Source organism: Petaurus breviceps, unplaced genomic scaffold, assembly GCF_028583685.1.
Source record: "Petaurus breviceps papuanus isolate PSGF00001 unplaced genomic scaffold, PetGlider_PUasm1.0 183, whole genome shotgun sequence".
Classification (NCBI taxonomy): Eukaryota; Metazoa; Chordata; class Mammalia; order Diprotodontia; family Petauridae; genus Petaurus; species Petaurus breviceps.
In genome coordinates, this window is record NW_027185791.1 from 15,937,511 (window position 1) to 15,955,369 (window position 17,859).

General features: G+C 42.1%; 1 long non-coding RNA gene across 1 annotated transcript; it reads left to right on the top strand.

Moving 5' to 3' along the window:
- The first annotated feature begins 15,625 nt into the window (after window positions 1-15,625).
- Window positions 15,626-16,858, top strand: LOC138160989 (uncharacterized). The gene is made up of 2 exons (XR_011168233.1): window positions 15,626-16,306; window positions 16,409-16,858. It is a non-coding gene; the product is annotated as an uncharacterized lncRNA (long non-coding RNA).
- Window positions 16,859-17,859: the final 1,001 nt, after the last annotated feature.

The following is a 17,859-nucleotide window of genomic DNA, read 5'->3' on the forward strand; positions in this document are numbered from 1 at the left end:
GCACAGAGTAGGTGCTATATAAATACTTTAAATGCTAAGGGACCTCGGGGATAGATCTCTTCTTATGGAATGTACCAGACTTTCAGTCACTGAGACAAAGTAGGAAGAGTAGGGGGGAAATCCCAACAAGCTGAATGAAGAGAACAAAAGCCACTGTTTGAACAAAATCAGATAAAGGTCACCCCCACCCTACATCCTCCTGCATTCCAGAACACTGAGTGCTGATTACCAGCACGTGACACTGGAAAGGCCGTGGTCAGGTTCTTCCTCAAGTAGACGGTCTAGTGGATTATATTTGTCAAAGAGTATAAAACGCCAGCATCAAGCACATAGTAGGCACTCCACAAATGCTGCTGCCTGAAGGGACTAACTGAATTTCATTCAAGAAGATGGTTTAGGTCCCATCTGGTTGACCAGCTGACCAGAAATGTCTGCTGTTCATTGGAGGAGGTTAACACAGGAAAAACAAATTGACCTAAGTTGCCTCAACACCACCCAGGAGATAACCCTTGTGAACACTGGGGCAAAGGGAAGAGAGGTAGGGGTAGGGAGGAAACGAAGCTCAGAGGGCTCACAACTCACCTGTACCCACCCCAACCCCTAATTACAATTTTTTCACTTTTTAAAAATAATTAATTAATTTTTAATTTTCAACATTCGCTTCCATTAAGATTTTGAGTTTCAAATTTTCTCTCTGACCTTCTCCTCCCCTCTCCCAAGACGGCATGCAATCTGATATAGGCTCTACTTATGCATTCATATTAAACAAATTTTCACATTAGTCGTGACATAAATAAAGAAGAATTAGAACGAATGGGAGGAACCATGAGAAAGAAGAAACAAAACAAAACAACAAAGGAAAAGGAGAGCAAATAATCTGCTTCCAGATTAAAGTAGTTCTTTCTCTGGAGGTGGACAGCATTCTCCATCAGGAGTCTTTTGGAGTTGTCTTGGATCCTTGCATTGCTGAGATCTATCAAAGTCAGTCATTGCACCATGTGGCTGTTACTGTGTACAACATTCTCCTGGTTCTACTCATTTCACTCAGCATCAGTTCATATAAGTGTTTCCAGGTTTTTCTGAAATCCACCTGCTCATCAATACCATTCCATTACATGCATATACCACAACGTGTTCAGCCATTCACCAGTTGACAGGCATCCCCTCAATTTCCAGGTTTTGGCCACCACAAAAAGAGCTGCTATGAATATGTCTGTTCATACTGGTCATCCTCCCACTTGTATGATCTCTTTGGGATACAGCCCTAGAAGTGGTGTTGCTGGGTCAAAGGGTATGTACATTTTTATAGTCCTTTGGGCATAATTCCAAATTGCTCTCCAGAATGATTTGACTAGCTGTTCACAACTCCACCAACAATGCATTAGTGTTCCAGTTTTCCCACATCTTCTCCAGCATTTACCATTTTCCTGTTTTGTCATGTTACCCAATCTGATAGATGTGAAGTGATATCTCACAGCTGCTTTGGTTTGCATTTCTTTTCATGACTATAGAGATAGCTTTAATTTCTTCATCTGAAAACTGCCTATTCATATATATCCTTTGACCATTTATCAGTCCTCCAACTCAATTTGATTCAAGATTTATTAAACATTTACTTTGTGCCAGGTCTGTTGCTAGGTTATAGCAAGGTTGTTCAGTGTCCAACTCTTTTTTTTTTTTTTGCCTTTTGGAGGGCAATTGGGGTTAAGTAACTTGTCCAAGGTTACACAGCTAGTTTTTTTTGTGTGGGTGTTAAGTGTCTGAGGCCTGAACCGAACTCGGGTGCTCCTGACCCTGGGGCCGGTGCTTTACTCACTGCGCCACCTAGCTGCCCCTGGTGTCCAACTCTTTACGATCACATTTGGGATTTTCTCAGCAAAGATGATGGAGTGGTTTGCCATTTCCTTCTTCAACTCATTTTGTAGATAAGTAAACTAAGGCAAACAGGGTTAAGTCACTTGCCCAGAGTCACATAGCTAGTAAGTATCTGAGGATGGATTTAAACTCAGATCTTCCTGACTCCAGCACCAGCAGTCTATGCACTGAGCCACCTATCTTCTGATTACAGCAATATAAAGACAAAAAGGAAGCAGTCTCATCTTTGAGGAGCTTCCCTTCTACTGCAAGTATGACTACACAGACAAGTCAATAGGTGATATTACCTATGTAAGCCTGGACAAGTCACTTGATCTTTCTGAGTGTAAGTTCCCACATCTGTAAAATGGGGATAAATATTACTATTTATTTCACAGAATTGTTGTGAGGGAAACCCCTCTACAAAATCTCAAAGCAATATATAAACAAGAATTGTTGTCATTCAAATTACTGTTAATTTGATTTCTTGCCTGTTTTCCCCACAATGCTCTCTTCTTTTTTCCAGACTTCTCATTTTTGTAATGGGTCGCTTCATTACATCTCGTCTTGTTTTGGAACTCTGTTCCCACATTAATCTTGTCTCCTCAGTTACGTTGTAAATTCCTTGAAGGTAAGGATGGGTCTTATTTTCTGCTATTTTCCAGGGCAATTTTGCATAGGTCTAGGCACATGCTAGCAGAACCTTTGTAGCAAGGCCACATGTACAGAGGCCCCATATCTATCCCCTCACATGTAGCATGAAGGTGTCATTGGGTGACTCAAAGGGAGGCAGAACACATATCTCTAGCCTCTTCTCCCTCCACCATTTTCCAAGGGAAACTTTAATTCTTGCCAGGAGGGGAAGTTGGACTCCCACTTCGCTCTCCCCAGAGAGACAGGGAACTGAGTTAGAATTATGTCTATCTATATCTAGAAATATGTCTATCTATCTCTTAAATATTGCTAGTCTAGCCCCGGGGACATGATTAGGTTCAATTTAGCTTCTGACCACTGCTTCATTATTGGGGAGAAGCAAGAGCCCTGGCTCTGTATCTGAGGCTTGTCCCTTTTCTCACCAAATACCATTTTAACAATGAACACACATAGCACCATGTATCCAGACTGGTGGCAAAACAGAAACAGAGAAGGTATACACTGGAGAATATATACCAACCCAAACAGTGAAGGAGCTCTCAGTCATTGGGAGCCAGATAACTCAGCTAATCAAGAAAGACCCAAGGGGAAACTCCCCAAAGTCTCTAGAAGAGCAAGCTGGGAATAGGGATATGACAGCGGCTAGCCACTCTTTTGTATCTTCTTAGAGTCTTTCCCTTCAGCAATCTGAAGTGGGATTGGCCTCTTCTACCTCCTCTCTGGAACCACAAGTGCTGGGAGTGCCTTAACTCTTGGAGAGACTCAAAGAAGACTGAAGAGAGGTGAAGGCTCCCTCTTACCAACTCTACCCTACCATTCACTAAAGGGTAGGTATTCATCTCCATCAAGGGAGAGAGAGTTCCCATATCAATGGACTTTGGGAGTGGCATTACAACTAGAACCCACCTGAGAGATCCCTCCCACTATATCTGGCCTTGCTTTGCCCTGGCAACTAACAATTCTTCATGAATAAAGAAGAGAAAGAAATAGGCTGATTTCATTCAATAACTAGTAAACCCATTTGTAGGGGAGATAGAGTGCTGGCCCTGGAATTAGGAAGACCTGAGTTCAAATCCAGCTTCAGATACTTAGTAGCTGTGTGACCTTGGGCAAGTCACTTAACTCTGTTTACTTTAGTTTCCTCATCTGCCAAATGAGCTAGAGAAGAAAGTGGCAAACCCTTCCAGTATCTTTGCCAAGAACATCCCAAATGAGGTCACAAAAAATCAGTCACAACTAAAAACAACTGAACAACACTGAGCCCACTTAAAACATGGTAGGGCAGGAACATTAATGCATTGTTGGTGGAGTTGTGAACTGATCCAACCATTCTGGAGAGCAATTTGAAACTATGTCTAAAGGGCTATAAAAATGTGCATACCCTTTGACCCAACAATACTGCTTCTAGGGCTATATCCCAAAGGGATCATAAAAATGGGAAAAGGACTCATGTGGACAAAAATATTTATAGCAACTCTTTTTTTGGTGGCCAAGAACTGGAAATTGAGGGAATATCCATCAATTGGGGAATGGCTGAACAAGTTGTAGTATATGAATGTAATGGAATACTAATGTGCTATAAGAAGTGATGAGCTGGCAAACTTCAGAAAAACTTGGAAAGACTTCTATGAACTGATGCTGAGTGAAGTGAGCAGAACCAGGAAAACATTGTACATAGTAACAGCCACATTGTTCAATAACTGACTTGACCCTCCTTAGCAATGCAAGGACCTAAAACAACTCCAAAAGACATGATGGAAAATGCCATCCACATCCAGAAAAAGAAATAAAGAGTCTGAATAAAGATCAAAGTATGCTATTTGTTCTTTTTTTTGTTTTGTTTTTTCTTTCTCAAGCTTCCTCCCATGTGTTCTAAATCTTCTATACAACATGATAAATAGGAAAATATGTTTAATAAAAGTCTATATGTAGAACCTATATTGGATTTGCATGCCATCTTGGGGAGAGAGGTGGAGAAAATTTAAAACTTATGTAAGTGAATGTTGAAAACTAAAAATAAATAAATTTATTTATTTTTTAAAATGTGGTAGGAATGGTAAAGTAATTTGGCATAGTCAAGTTATCGCTGTTGTGACTCCCTCTCCCCCCTCACACACAAAATATCCTCCCAATAGCTACCTCAGGGTCAAAGTCCTCAGCAGGTCCATATAGACTCCCAATAATAACTTAGGAGTTCAGCATATTTACTTTTTCCCTAGGCAGCTAGAGAACACAATTAGTTCAAAGTAGAGGCATTTAATGTAATAGAATGGTAAGATTTGCAATAGCATATCCCTCTGATAAACATAGGGCATGCTCTCCCACAAGTATACACACCATCCATGGGAAGATTTAGCACACACAGAGTTCACCTACAGTGGCCCACGCTCACACCTCCGATGGTGCCGGATGCTATCTTCTGGTGATCTCATCCATCATTTTGCTCTCTGTAGGCCTGCTCCTCAATGAGTGTGGTGTCCCGTGGGTGGGTTGCTGTTTGATGACTTTGACAGTATCTCTGCCATGCCTGATCCTGGCTGGATAGAGCATTTCTGGCTTGGTAGGGCAGAGTTGAAAGATTAGAACTTGCCAGATAAGGCTGACAGCTCTTTAGTCACAGCCACCACACCCAGCTAACAACACTAGCGCAGAATGCCCCCAGGACAAAGTTAGGTCTGTCATTTTCCACCCCAAAGTCTGGGCCACACATCAAAGCCTTCTGTAACTTGGGTTAGGCACTCTCCACTATCCTCTCAGGATTTAGCTGCAAAGGAATTTGAGCTGGGACAAAAGGTGACCTAAAGAAGCAGGGCCTGAGTTCTCTACCCACCACTCACATTCCTGTCTTTAGTGTGCATGTCTGTCAATAGTCAAGTCCAACTGCTTTGGTGCGATATTTCAGTCAGAAAAAAGCCCAAGTTTCTTGAAATGGTATCCTGTGCTTGATGTTATGCTATGATGTGATCAATGAGCAGCTTTGTTTACCTATCTCAGAAAGGGAAGTCCTTGAACTAAGTCCTATGAAATTAAAAATCGGTGTTAACAAGCACATTACTAAGCAGCTATTATATGAATAACACTGCTAAATTCCGAGAATTCAACAATGAAAAAAATTAAAATTAAAAAATTAAATGAGACATTTGCAAACTAAAGATATGCACAGATAATTACTAAGTGCAATCTCTCCAACCAAGCCTGGAGGATTTGCATTTGCACATGCCTGTAGACACAGGAGACTGGACTCCAGATTGGACAAGATGTACTATAATGCTGCATAGCTACATGAGGGATGGAGTTTGTAAAGGCATTTTTGGGGGGCGAGATACATATGAGACATGTTTTGGGGGGATGAGACTCTTTGGAAGAGACACCTGGAAAAGAGAAGTTGCAGACATGTAGGGGAAGCAGGTGTCTCAACATGTCTCCTATTTCTAATTTATCTCCCTAAAGAGAGTTGCCACAGGGGAGCTAGGTGGTGCAGTGGAGAGTGCCAGGACCTGAATCAAAATCTGACCACACACACTTACTAGTTATGTGACCCTGGGCAAGTCACTTAACCTTGTTTGACTCGGTTTCCTCATCTGTAAAATGAGCTAGAAAAGGAAATGGTAAATCACTCCAACATCTTTGCTGAGAAAATCCCAAATGGGGTCATGGAGAGTTGGACAGCCCTTAGCAACAACCCCCTGGGGACTTGTTGGAATGATCCTCCTTGGCTGAGATTGGGCTCTTTCTCTTGATTTGATCTGAGACTTCACCTTGCTCCCAGCTAAAGAACGCATTCACTCCCATATATTCTTTAGTATATTTGAATCTGGACTTTTCTGATTTCTGATGGCTGTTTGTTTGGATAAGTAGATTTAGTTGCTACTCACTATTTGGGATGTTCTTTTGTTAAAACAGGGTTTGAAGAGAAGGAGCTAATTAGCTAATAGTTAAGAATAAGAAAGGGCTATCTTCTCCTTAAGAGCAACCAAGGAAGCAGCTTTCCTTCTCAAGCAGATTCATCTCTCTAGAGTTCCAATCTAGAGTTCTAATCTGAGGGGGCAGATAGAATTCTAACTCAATCCCCTTCTGGGAGATAGACAGGAAGGAACAAACCCCAAGTCACAGTCCTTCTCCTGATCCCCTCTAGGCAGAAATCACAATCTGTCTTGGAGAGGAGTGGGCCATATTCCAGAACCACTGGCAAGCTATATTTATGCATTTAGACAACCTACATGGACATACAGGTTACACAATTGTGTCCTATCTTACATTTATAATAATAAGGAGGAATAACATGAGTGTGTAAGAAAGATCAGAGAAAAATGACAAATGCTGGAGAGGATGTGGAAAAATTGGAACACTAATGCATTGCTGGTGGAGTTGTGAACTGATTCAACCATTCTGGAGAGCAACCTGGCATTATGCCCAAAGGGCCATAAGTAATTTCATACCCTTTGACCCAGCAATACCACTTCTCGGGTTATATCCCAAAAAGATCATAGAAGTGGGAGGAAGACCCATATGTACAAAAATATTTATAGCAGCTCTTTTTGTGGTGACAAAGAATTGGAAAGTAAGGGGATGCCCATCAATTGGGGAATGGCTGAACAAGTTGTGGTATATTCATGTTATGGAATACTATTGTGCTATAAGAAATGAGGAGCAGATGGTCTTCATGTTTACCTGGAGAGGCTTATACAAACTGAGGCTGAGTGAGAAGAGCAGAACCAGGAGAACTTTGTACACAATTACAGACACAAAGTATGTGTGATGACCAACTTTGATAGCCTGGACTCTTTTCAGCAATGCAGTGTTATAAGTCAACTCCAAAAGACTCATGATGGAGAGAGATGTCTACATTCAGAGAAAGAACTAGAAAGAATAGAGTTTGAATGCAGATTGAAGCAAACTACCTGCTGTCTTTCTTTTTCTTGTTTGGTTTTGTTTCCTCTTTCCCATTGTTCACTCCATTGGTTACAATCCTTCTTTACACCCTGACTAATGTCTAATGTGAAAGTATTTGCAGATCCTATACTTGATTGCATGCTGCCATGGGGAGGGGAGAGGGAAAGGAGGGGGAAAAAATTTGAAACTCAAGGGATTGTGGAACTGAATCTTGTAAACTAAAAGTAAACAAACTAATAAAAATAAAAAACAAAAACAAGAAACAAGAAACACAACCTAATTAAAAAAAAAAGACATCAGAGAAGCATAGAAGATTTGGAAAAATTTCATGATGGAGATATTACCGGAGTTGCTAGTAAGAGAAGTCATTAGTCCAAGGGAAAATGTATACGTTTATGAGTGTAGGGGAAGGTAGAGTAGGGACTGGTGAATAGGTAGTATATTGTTTGTATAATTGGTAGTATATAGTTTGGCTAGAATATTGAGTTTGTAAAGAGGAATAGCCAGGGATAAAGCTGGAAAGGTAAGTTTGGAATCATACCTTAGAGGGCCTTGAATGCTAGCATAAACACGAAGGTGTTTGAGAGTACGTGTGAGGGTACGTGTGTGTGTGTGTGCGTGTGTGTATGGACAGGAGAACAGGGCAGGCAGTGCTGCAGTGAATGGAGTGTTGGGTCTGGAGTCAAGAAGACCTGAGTTTAAGTCCAGCTTCAGACAATCACAAGTTATGTCACCCTGGGCAAGCCATTTAATCCTGTTTGCCTCAGTTTCCTCATCTGTAAAAAAAATGAGCTGGAGAAGGAAATGGCAAACCACTTCAGTATCTTTGCCAAGAAAACCCCAAATGGGGCCATAAAGAGTCAGACACAGCTGAACAACAAGATGACTTTGCCACTGGTGTGAAAGTGCCGAATGTGCTCTGAGCCACACTGAAAGAAGTGGTTGACCTGTAGCCCTTGCAGAGTCCTCCTAGGGAAGGCTGTATAACTTGGGAATACTCTTTGGTGCTACCTTGGGAAATCTGTCCCAGTGTGTAGTGTTGTGCCTTTGACAAAGTCCTTAAGCCCTAATAGGGAAATGACAGGTCTTGGAATTCTCTCTGAGCATCAGAAGGTGACCTTGAGGGTAGGGATCATGCTTTTTGACATTCTTTGTATCTCTAGGGATTAACATAGTACTTGCCACATAATGGCTTATTAAATGCATGTTCACTGACTGACCGAATGACCAAGTATCTGAGCACAATTAGAGAAGTCCATAGCCTAGAAGTATAATCTGAGCCCTTGTGGAGAAAGCTGAGGTCTGTGAATACTCTTGGGCCTTTCTCAAAAAAGGGTGTTGGAGTTTTCCCTGAGCCTTCCTGGAAAAGTTGGAGGCTCTGGTAATTTGACTTAGAGATGGAAAGTTAGCGCCATGGAACATCCCTTTGAACTCTTCTAGGAAAAGGTGTGGCCCTAGAATGCCCTTGGAACTCTAATAGGAACATTTTTATTTAATTTTTTATTTTCAATTCCAAATTCTCTTCCTCCCCTCCACCCATTGTGAAGGCGAAAAATATAAGCAGGGATATTTTGGACATTGGAATACTTTTAGCGCTATTCTAGGGAAGATTGTTGTCTTTGAATTCTTTCTGATCCCTATTTGGAATGGATCTTGTTCTGAATCTTACAGAGAAAGTAGGTGTCCTTAGTATTCTGCTTTCTACCAGGGATGTCTGTGTCCATAGAATGCATTCGAATTCAAATAAATAAGCATTAAGTAATGTTCCAGGCACTGGTAAAGGCAACTAGGTGGTGCAGTAGACAGAGTGCTGGGCCTGGAATCAGGACAACCTGAATTCAAATTCAACCTTAAACATGTATTAGCTGTGAGACCCTGGGCAAATCACTTAGCCCCATTTGCCTCAGTTTCCTCATCTGTAAAAAAATGAGTCGGAGAAAGAAGTGGCAAACCACTCTCCGGTATCTTTTGCCAAGAAAATGCCAGATGGGGTCCAGAAGGATCAAAAATGGCGAAACAACAATCACTTCTCAGGGTTGGTGTGAGGATCAAATGAGGTAATATTTATAAAACACTTGGCACATAGTAAGTGCTTAATAAATTCTTATTCCTTCTTCCTACTCAGTTCCAGGAAATCAAAGACAAAAACCAAAGAGCTCCTGCCCTCAAAGAGCTTACATTCTACTGTGGGGAGAGGGAGGGGAAGACGTGTACACAGACAAACCAATATATTATAAAACAAATATATATATATATATATATATATATTTGACCTCCAAGTAGCCTTGCCAAACACCGATTTGATGATATTCAACAGGAAGGACCAGGAACTAGGAATTCTGTGTTCATGCTGATGGTTGGGGTGTTCTACTCTACAGAGAAGTCAGGTAGTCAATAAACATTTATTCAGCTTTCACTGTGTACCAGGCACTGATTTAAGCATCAAAGGTACAAAAATGGACAAAAAGACAGTCCCTGACCTCAAGGAGCTCACAACGCAATGAAGTGGACAACACACGAAGAAATATGTACAAAAAGCCATGTACAGGATAAATGGGCAATAAGTAAAAGAGAGAAGGCATTCAAATTAAGAGGAAGTGCTCAAGGCTCTGGTAGAAGGGAGTGTTTTAGTTGGAACTTAAAGGAGGTCGAGGAGGTCAGTAGGCGAGTCAGAGGAGGAAGAGCATTCCAGGCACAGAGCACAGCCAGAGGAAAGGAGAGGAGCTGAGAGGTGGAGAGTGTCTTGCTTGTGACACAGTCAGGATGTCAGTGTCACTGGACCTGAGGACGAGGTGGGGAGAGTAAGGTAAAGAAGACTGGAAAGGTACAAGGGGCCTAGGTTATGAAGCGTTTTGAATGTCAATATACTCAGCATTCTAAAAAGAATATTGTTTATCTAATAAACTATTGTTAAAAGATAGAAAAAACAGTAAATAAAAAAAAGTTATGTAGCAAAGAAATCATTAGTAATTAGCAATGGCAATGAAGCAAAGGGAAGAAATTAAGAGCAGAGAAAATCCTATGAGGTTCCTAGTTCCTTTGCATCCCTTTGAGTCAGAAAGATGCTCCTCTAAAAACTGTCAGGACTACCACCCTAGAGAAACATCGAACTCTCTGATTTTACAAGTGGATGATTTTTTCTCCCCCCAGTTCTCTCTCTGTCTCCATCTCCCTGTGGCCACACCAGCTCTCTGTGCCAGGAGATATGTATTAATATAGATTTTTTTTTCCAGGCAGAATCAACTCTAAGCCTTTATTCTAAGAATTCTGGTTCCTCCCTGAATTGGCTAGATTTTACTGACATGTGATTTTGGGATAAAAAGGTCACACCCTCCCCACCTCCAGGAACAGACCAAACATGTTCAACTGTATAGTTGCATATGCGTGTTGCATATGAACGATGAAAGCAATATACAGGTTGTCCCTAAAGCCACTGTGCTGCATTTTAAAACTTTTATCCCTTAAAACTGCCCCAAGACTTTAGGGACACCCTGTATAATACTTAACTAAAATACCTACTTTATGCTTGCGCATCTTTAACTCACGTGGAGCCTAGGAGTTCTTAAAAATAAAAAAGGTCCTGTTAAGTTTTCTTAGTCTTATAGGGCCGCTTCTCCTGTGATCAAGAGGCAAAGTATAGGCAATAAATAGTCGGTCAGTCAACATTTACTAAGCACCTACTATGTGCCAGTTCCTACCCTTGAGGAGGTCACAGTCTAATGGGGGAGACAATGGTAAACAACTATGCGTAAATGGGATCCTTACAGGATAAATCAGAGACAATCAGGCAGTTAGGTGGCACAGTGGATAGACTACTGTGCCAGGAGTCAAGAAGACTTTTTCTTGAGTTCGAATCTGGCCTTAAACACTTATTAGCTGTGTGTCCCTGGGCAAGTCATTTAACCCAGATTGCCTCAGTTTCCTCATCTGTAAAATAAGCTGGAGAAGGAAATGCCAACCAGTCCTCTCTGTTTGTCAATTAAAGCCCAAGGGGGGTGATGAAGTCGGACACAACTGAAACACCTGAACAACACAAGGTACAAAAGAGGGGTTAGTGAGGTAAAAGACTCAAGTATCGAACACATCGCTGGCCACTCCCGAGTGTGCGTCCAGAACCAGGTGAACATGTGATTGAGAAATCTTTAACAAAATAAACAAAAATGCAACAGACCATAGATGATGTGGGTATGAGGTTTTCTCAGTCCATGTGCAGCCAACAGAAATCCGTATGTAAGGTTTAGTGTGTGTAATGTCTTCATTAATAGGCCTGTGTGAGCGCGTGTCCCCTTTTCCCTTGGAACAGGAGCTGCGCTCCCAGGTCTAAAGGTGCACAGGTGTTTCAGTCACGGAGGTCTCACTGCTTTCACAGCTGTGACACATCCTGAGTCACACAGAGCCCATTGGGGGAGGAACTTGCTTAAAAGGAAGAGGCTTTCACACATGTTGGTAGTAAGCTAATTAGGCCCTGAGTCAGGAGGGTCGTGATGCCTTCTGGCTCTGAGCCTATTAGTTGAGAATGATATGTACTGGGAAGCTGGTATCTTACTTTGGGGGTTCACTTATGAGAAGGACCTTTTGACTCCCTGGATGGGACTCTGAGTAGCCGTTTGTTAAGAGCCCCCCAACTACTCAGAGGTTTGTGCTCTCCTGGTCTGGCGGTGTTTGCAGGTGGTTGTATTACTTCATTTGGACAGTAGGAGCCCTGTCTGTTGAAGCTCTGTGCTAATTTCTCTGCTTGCATTTTCTACTTATCTGTAATTAAAGTAAGATTGTTGACTCCTTTGAAAGTCATCTTTCTTTTAGCAAAGCAGATCAAAGAACTGTGCTAACAGGCCAGCCTGGGTGTGCTAGGGTGCTTGCTACTGCAGTGTGCCCCATTCCTGTTTGAGTTGGACACCACTGGTGCAAGAAGACTGGAAAGGTGGGTTGGGGCAGGTTGTAAAGGGCTTTGAATGGAAACTAAGTAGAGGCTTTTATAGTTTATCCTGGAGGTGATAGGGAGCCACGGAATTTATTGAATAAGGGAAGTGACATGGTCAGACTTGTGCTTTGGGAAGATGAGTTTGACAGCTGAGGTGAGGAGAGACTTCAGGTGGGGGTGGGGAGGGCCAAGGGGTGCCAGGGTGGGAACCGACTGCAATAGTCCAGAGGTGAGTAGATGAGGATTTGCACCAGGGGAGTAGAAGTGTCAGAAGAGAGAAGGGGTGAACAGGCAGAACTGACAGGCCTTGACAGTGGATGGCACATGACTCACACCAGCCAGCAGTGCCAGTCATTAGGTGAAGACGCGTGAACTCTGGACCCTGTGCTGACAAGCACAGGCATGAACTCGGAAGTGAGCTGAACCATTTCTATTTCATGTGTAGTCACTGACTTCAAATGTGTCAAAGTGTGGCCAGCTTATCACTTGTGGAGCAAGGGGAGTGACCTCAATGATGTATCCTGGCATGGAAAAACTGCCATCCTTTCCCTCTTCTACTCTGGTGTGCCTCTCTCCCATCTCTGACCTTACATCCTGATGGCTTTAGTTTCTGATATCTTTTTTTTTGGAGGGGGGAAGTCAAGGCAGTTGGGGTTAAGTGACTTGCCCAAGGTCACACAACTAGTATCTTAAGTGTCTGAGGCTGGATTTGAACTCAAATCCTCCTGACTCTCCAGGGCCGGTGCTCTATTTACTATGCCACCTAGCTGCCCCAGTTTCTGATACCTTGAATCGATGCAGTTTCTCTCTCAGTCTCTTCTGATCAGCAGACACTTATCTTCAGCCTGCTCATCCCCCCATTGGAGTAGTCACAGCGGGAAGGGTCAGACTGAGGGTATGTTACACTGATATCTTCTAGGCAGTGCTGTGGCCCTCCGAAGGAAGGCTTGCGGTTTTGACGGTCTCCCTGAACCCTTCTTAGGAAAACTGGGGACATTGCAGCATATGAATATGGTAGGACATTATCATAAGAAAAGATACGATGAAGATGAGCCTATCAGAGAAGCTTGGGAACCTCCATGCAAAGAGATACAAATAGAACCAAAAAAAGATTTACATGATTACAATAATGGGAAAAAAAATATCCTTGAAAGTCACCACCATTTCTGAGGCAAATGACTCCCAGATCTCTATGGCCAGTCCTAGCCCTGAACTCCTGCACTGTGCATCATTAACTCCTTTTGGACATTTCCCACTGGCCTGGACATCCTCTAGACATCTCAGAATGAGCGTATCCAAAGAGGATAGGATTGAATCTTTCCCCCTTTTTTAACATCTAGAAGGTGCCACCATCCTTCCAGGTTTCTAGGTTTCTAGCTTTGGTTTTTCAGTCTCCCTGACCCCCCCCCCCCCGGCCTTGTTTAACCAGTTACCTAGTCTTGTGGATTCCATAATGTTTTTTGTATCTGTCACCTCTTCTCTACTCTTAGGTTACTATCCTAGCCAAGTATTTATTGCCTCTTGCCTAGACTATTGCAGAGGCCACCGAACTGGTCTTCTTGTCTCAAGTCTTCCCTTCCCAAATTCATTTTCCATATAGCTGCCAAAGTAGTATAGAGGCAACTAGAATGCAGAGTGGATAAAGTACCCTTCGATTCTAAGATCTGGGCAGTTTTCTTTTTAGATTTTTTGAAATAAGATATCTAGGCTCCTTTTCTTTTTGTTATGGCATTCAGTTAGTCCAAGGATTCTTCATTTTTTTCTCCTTGATCTATTTTCCAGGTCACTTTGGGTTTTTTGTTTTTGTTATGCTATACTTCCCCTCTTCTATTTTTCTTTCTACTTTGTTTCAATATTTCTTATTGTCTCATGAAGACATTGGCTTCTATTTGGTCCATTTGAATTTTCAGGAAGTTCTTTGCTTGGACGAGATTTTGTACCTCTTGGGCCAAACTATAATTCCCTTTCCAATTCTTTATCCCATAGTTCTTTTCTTTTCTGTGTTTTTCTCCTATCATTCTTAAATTCATCTATAAAAACATTTTTAACTCTTTTAAAAATTCTTGCTTCACTTCTTCCAGAATTTCTCGTTGGGATTTAAAGGAAGCTGAGAAAACCAGTAGTCAAAGCAGAGGAAGGAGGAAGAACATTCCAGGCATGGGGAACACCCAAGTAAAAAGTAGAGGAGATGGGCGAGGCCAGCAAGAGAGATGGAAAAGGAGTCATCAGACACTTTAGGCTTCCAATCAAGGAAAGGAGGATCATGGAGGTCCAGGATGAAGGAGAGAATCCAGAACATCCAGATATCAAAGTTTTAGAGAATTCAAAGAGAGCTAGGACAGAGAAAAGGCCATTGGCAGTTCATGTGTTGTTGGTAAGCTTAGAGAGAAGAATTGTTGCTTTGTTTATTTATTTATCATTGCTTTTTGCAGGGGGGAAGGTGGGGCTGTTGGGGTTAAGTGACTTGCCCAAGGTCACACGGCTGGTAAGTGTTAAATGTCTGATGCTGGATTTGAACGCAGGTCCTCCTGACTCCAGGGCAAGTACTCTATTCACTGTGCCACCTAGCCGCCCCAGTTGCTGCTTATTAAAAAAAAAATTCTGAACTTCACAAACATCAAGTAAGGTAATTATTTCCATATACAAAGCAGAATGGAAAAAGCAGCTTTGCATATATAAATTAATATAATATAATATGATATGATAGATGATATAGGTTATTTTCAAAGCTGCCCTACTTTTGTGCATCTCTTGCTTACCTTCCCCCTGTTCTCTTCTGTACATTTTTAAAAAAATGCTTCAATCAGCCTCTTTTTTAAAAATCAGGTATAATTCAATTTATTCTTTATTCTATTAGTGATTTGGAACATCTTTTTCAACTGCCTCTTGATGGCTTGGATTTTCTTCCTTTCAGTACTATTTGTGATAGCTCGGTGGTGCAGTGGATAGAACACTGGCCCTACAGTTAGGAGTTTAATCGGGCCTCAAACATTTACTAGCTGTGTGATCCTGGACAAGTAGCTTAACCCTGACTGAGAGAGAGAGAGAGAGAGAGAAACTCTGTTCAAATTATTTATCCATTGGGGAAGAGTTCCTTTTCACATAGAATTGAATCAGTTTCTTACATATTTGGTTATCAGACCTTTTATTAGAGAAACTTACTGCAAAGATTTTCCCCAATTAATATTTTCCTTCTAATTAATTATATTAACAAGAGAGAAGTTTCAATCAAGTGGTAGAGTAGGGAGCCAGACTGAAAGGATTGAGAGTGAGTGGGAGCTTTCAGCTTTTCTCCCAAGCTCAGTGCCAGGTTCTGCTGCTTAAGTCACATCCCTGAAACAAGATGGTGAAGGTCGGAGTCAACAGATTTGGCTGTATTAGATGCCTGGTGACCAGGGCTGCATTAACCTCAGGTGGAGTTGACATTGTGGCCATCAATGACCCCTTCATTGACCTCAACTACATGGTTTATATGTTTCAATATGATTCCACTCATGGCAAATTCAAGGGCACTGTCAAGGCTAGAATGGGAAGCTGGTGATCAATGGAAAAGCCATTACCATCTTCCAGGAATAGGATCCCACCAATATTAAATGGGGAGATGCTGGAGCCAAGTATGTTGTAGAGTCCACTGGAATCTTTACCACCATGGAAAAGGCTGGGGCTCACTTGAAGGGTGGAGCCAAGAGGGTCATCATCTCTGTCCCTTCTGCTGATGCCCCAATGTTCGTGATGAGAGTGAACCATGAGAAATATGATAATTCCCTTAAGATTGTCAGTAATGCTTCCTGCACCACCAACTGCTTGGCCCCCTTGGCCAAGGTCATTCATGAAAACTTTGGCATTGTGGAAGGATTCCTGACTACAGTCCATACCATTACTGCTACCCAGAAGACAGTAGATGGCCCCTCTGGTAAGCTGTGGTGTGATGGGCGTGGTGCTGCCCAAAACATCATCCCTGCTTCCACTGGTGCTGTTAAGGCTGTAGGCAAGGTCATACCTGGGCTGAATGGGAAGCTCACAGGCATGGCCTTCCATGTTCCTACTCCCAGTGTATCTGTTGTGGATCTGACCTGCCGCCTGGAGAAACCTGCAAATATGATGATATCAAGAAAGTGGTGAAGCAAGCTTCAGAGGGACCCTTGAAGGGCATCTTGGGCTACACAGAGGACCAGGTTGTATCCTGTGACTTCAGCAGCCACACTCACTCTTCTACCTTTGATGCCGGCGCTGGTATTGCCCCCAATGGCCATTCTGTCAAGCTCGTTTCCTGGTATGACAATGAGTATGGTTACAGCAACCGTGTAGTAGACCTCATGGTCTGCATGGCCTCCAAGGAGTACAGTGGAAAGCCGTGGATCTTCATCCCCAGCCAAAAAGAGGAGATCCAGCACTGGGGGGCCCGCATTCCTAACCTGTGCATGTCCCATTCACATCCTTGTTCCAAAGCACCCCTGTAGTAGGGGAAAGAAGCCTAGAGTCCTGTATTGTGTACCATCAATAAAGTCACCATATTCAATGCAAAAAAAAAAGAAAGTGAGTGGGAGGTAAAGTGGAGGCAATGAATATAAATTCTTCTCTGGAGTTTGGAAGAAAAAAGGAGAAGAGATGTAGAATGATGTCCTCAGGAGATGGCAGGGTCAAGTGACGGTTGGTTTTGTTTCCTTTTAAAGGACGTTGAGAGACCCTGAACATGTCCGTAGACAGTGGGGTAAGAGCCAATAGATAGAGGTTGAGGATGAGAGAGTGTTGGTAGGGTCTGTTAAATTATGAATGCCATGATTCATTTTGTAGTGTCTGACTTGGGATTTCCAGGATATTTCTTATTATGTGTATAAGGATAGGTTTGCTTCTTAGAATTGTATAATTGAAAATATTATCTTCTCTCTGGTGAATATAAGTGACTCATATTGATTGATACAGAATATATACATATTTATTCATAGCTATATTAAACTTTCTCCCTTTTGTTAGGATTTTGTGTACTGGGATGGTTTTTATTCTTCTCCTATGAAATCTGATTTATATATAAAGCATCCCAATAGGAAAACAAATGCCATAAACCCTCCTCTGGTCCAAAAAAAGGCCTTTGGTTCTCACTTAAGAAAATATTGGGGGGGGGGCAGCTAGGTGGGGCAGTAAGTAAAGATCTGGCCCCGGAGTCAGGAGGACCCGATTTTGGTTCCAGCCTCAGACATTTAACACCCACACAAAAAAACTAGCCTTGTAATCTTGGGCAAGTTACTTAACCCCAACTGCCCTCCAAAAGGAAAAAAAAAAAAGAAAGAAAAAAAAGAAAATATATGAGGCTACCTGCTTAGTATTCTTCTAGAACACCCTAGGAAAAATAACCACATCAATTAACTAGTATCTTGAAAGGGTTACTTGTTTCTTTTTTTCTTCCGATTTTACTCCTAAAACTAGATGAAAAGATCTCCCATATTTGCCCAATTATAATTTCATAGAGGCGTCCATCTGGACCCAAATGATCTAATAGCACTTGGCATCCCAGATAAAACCCTCCACACTCCCACGTT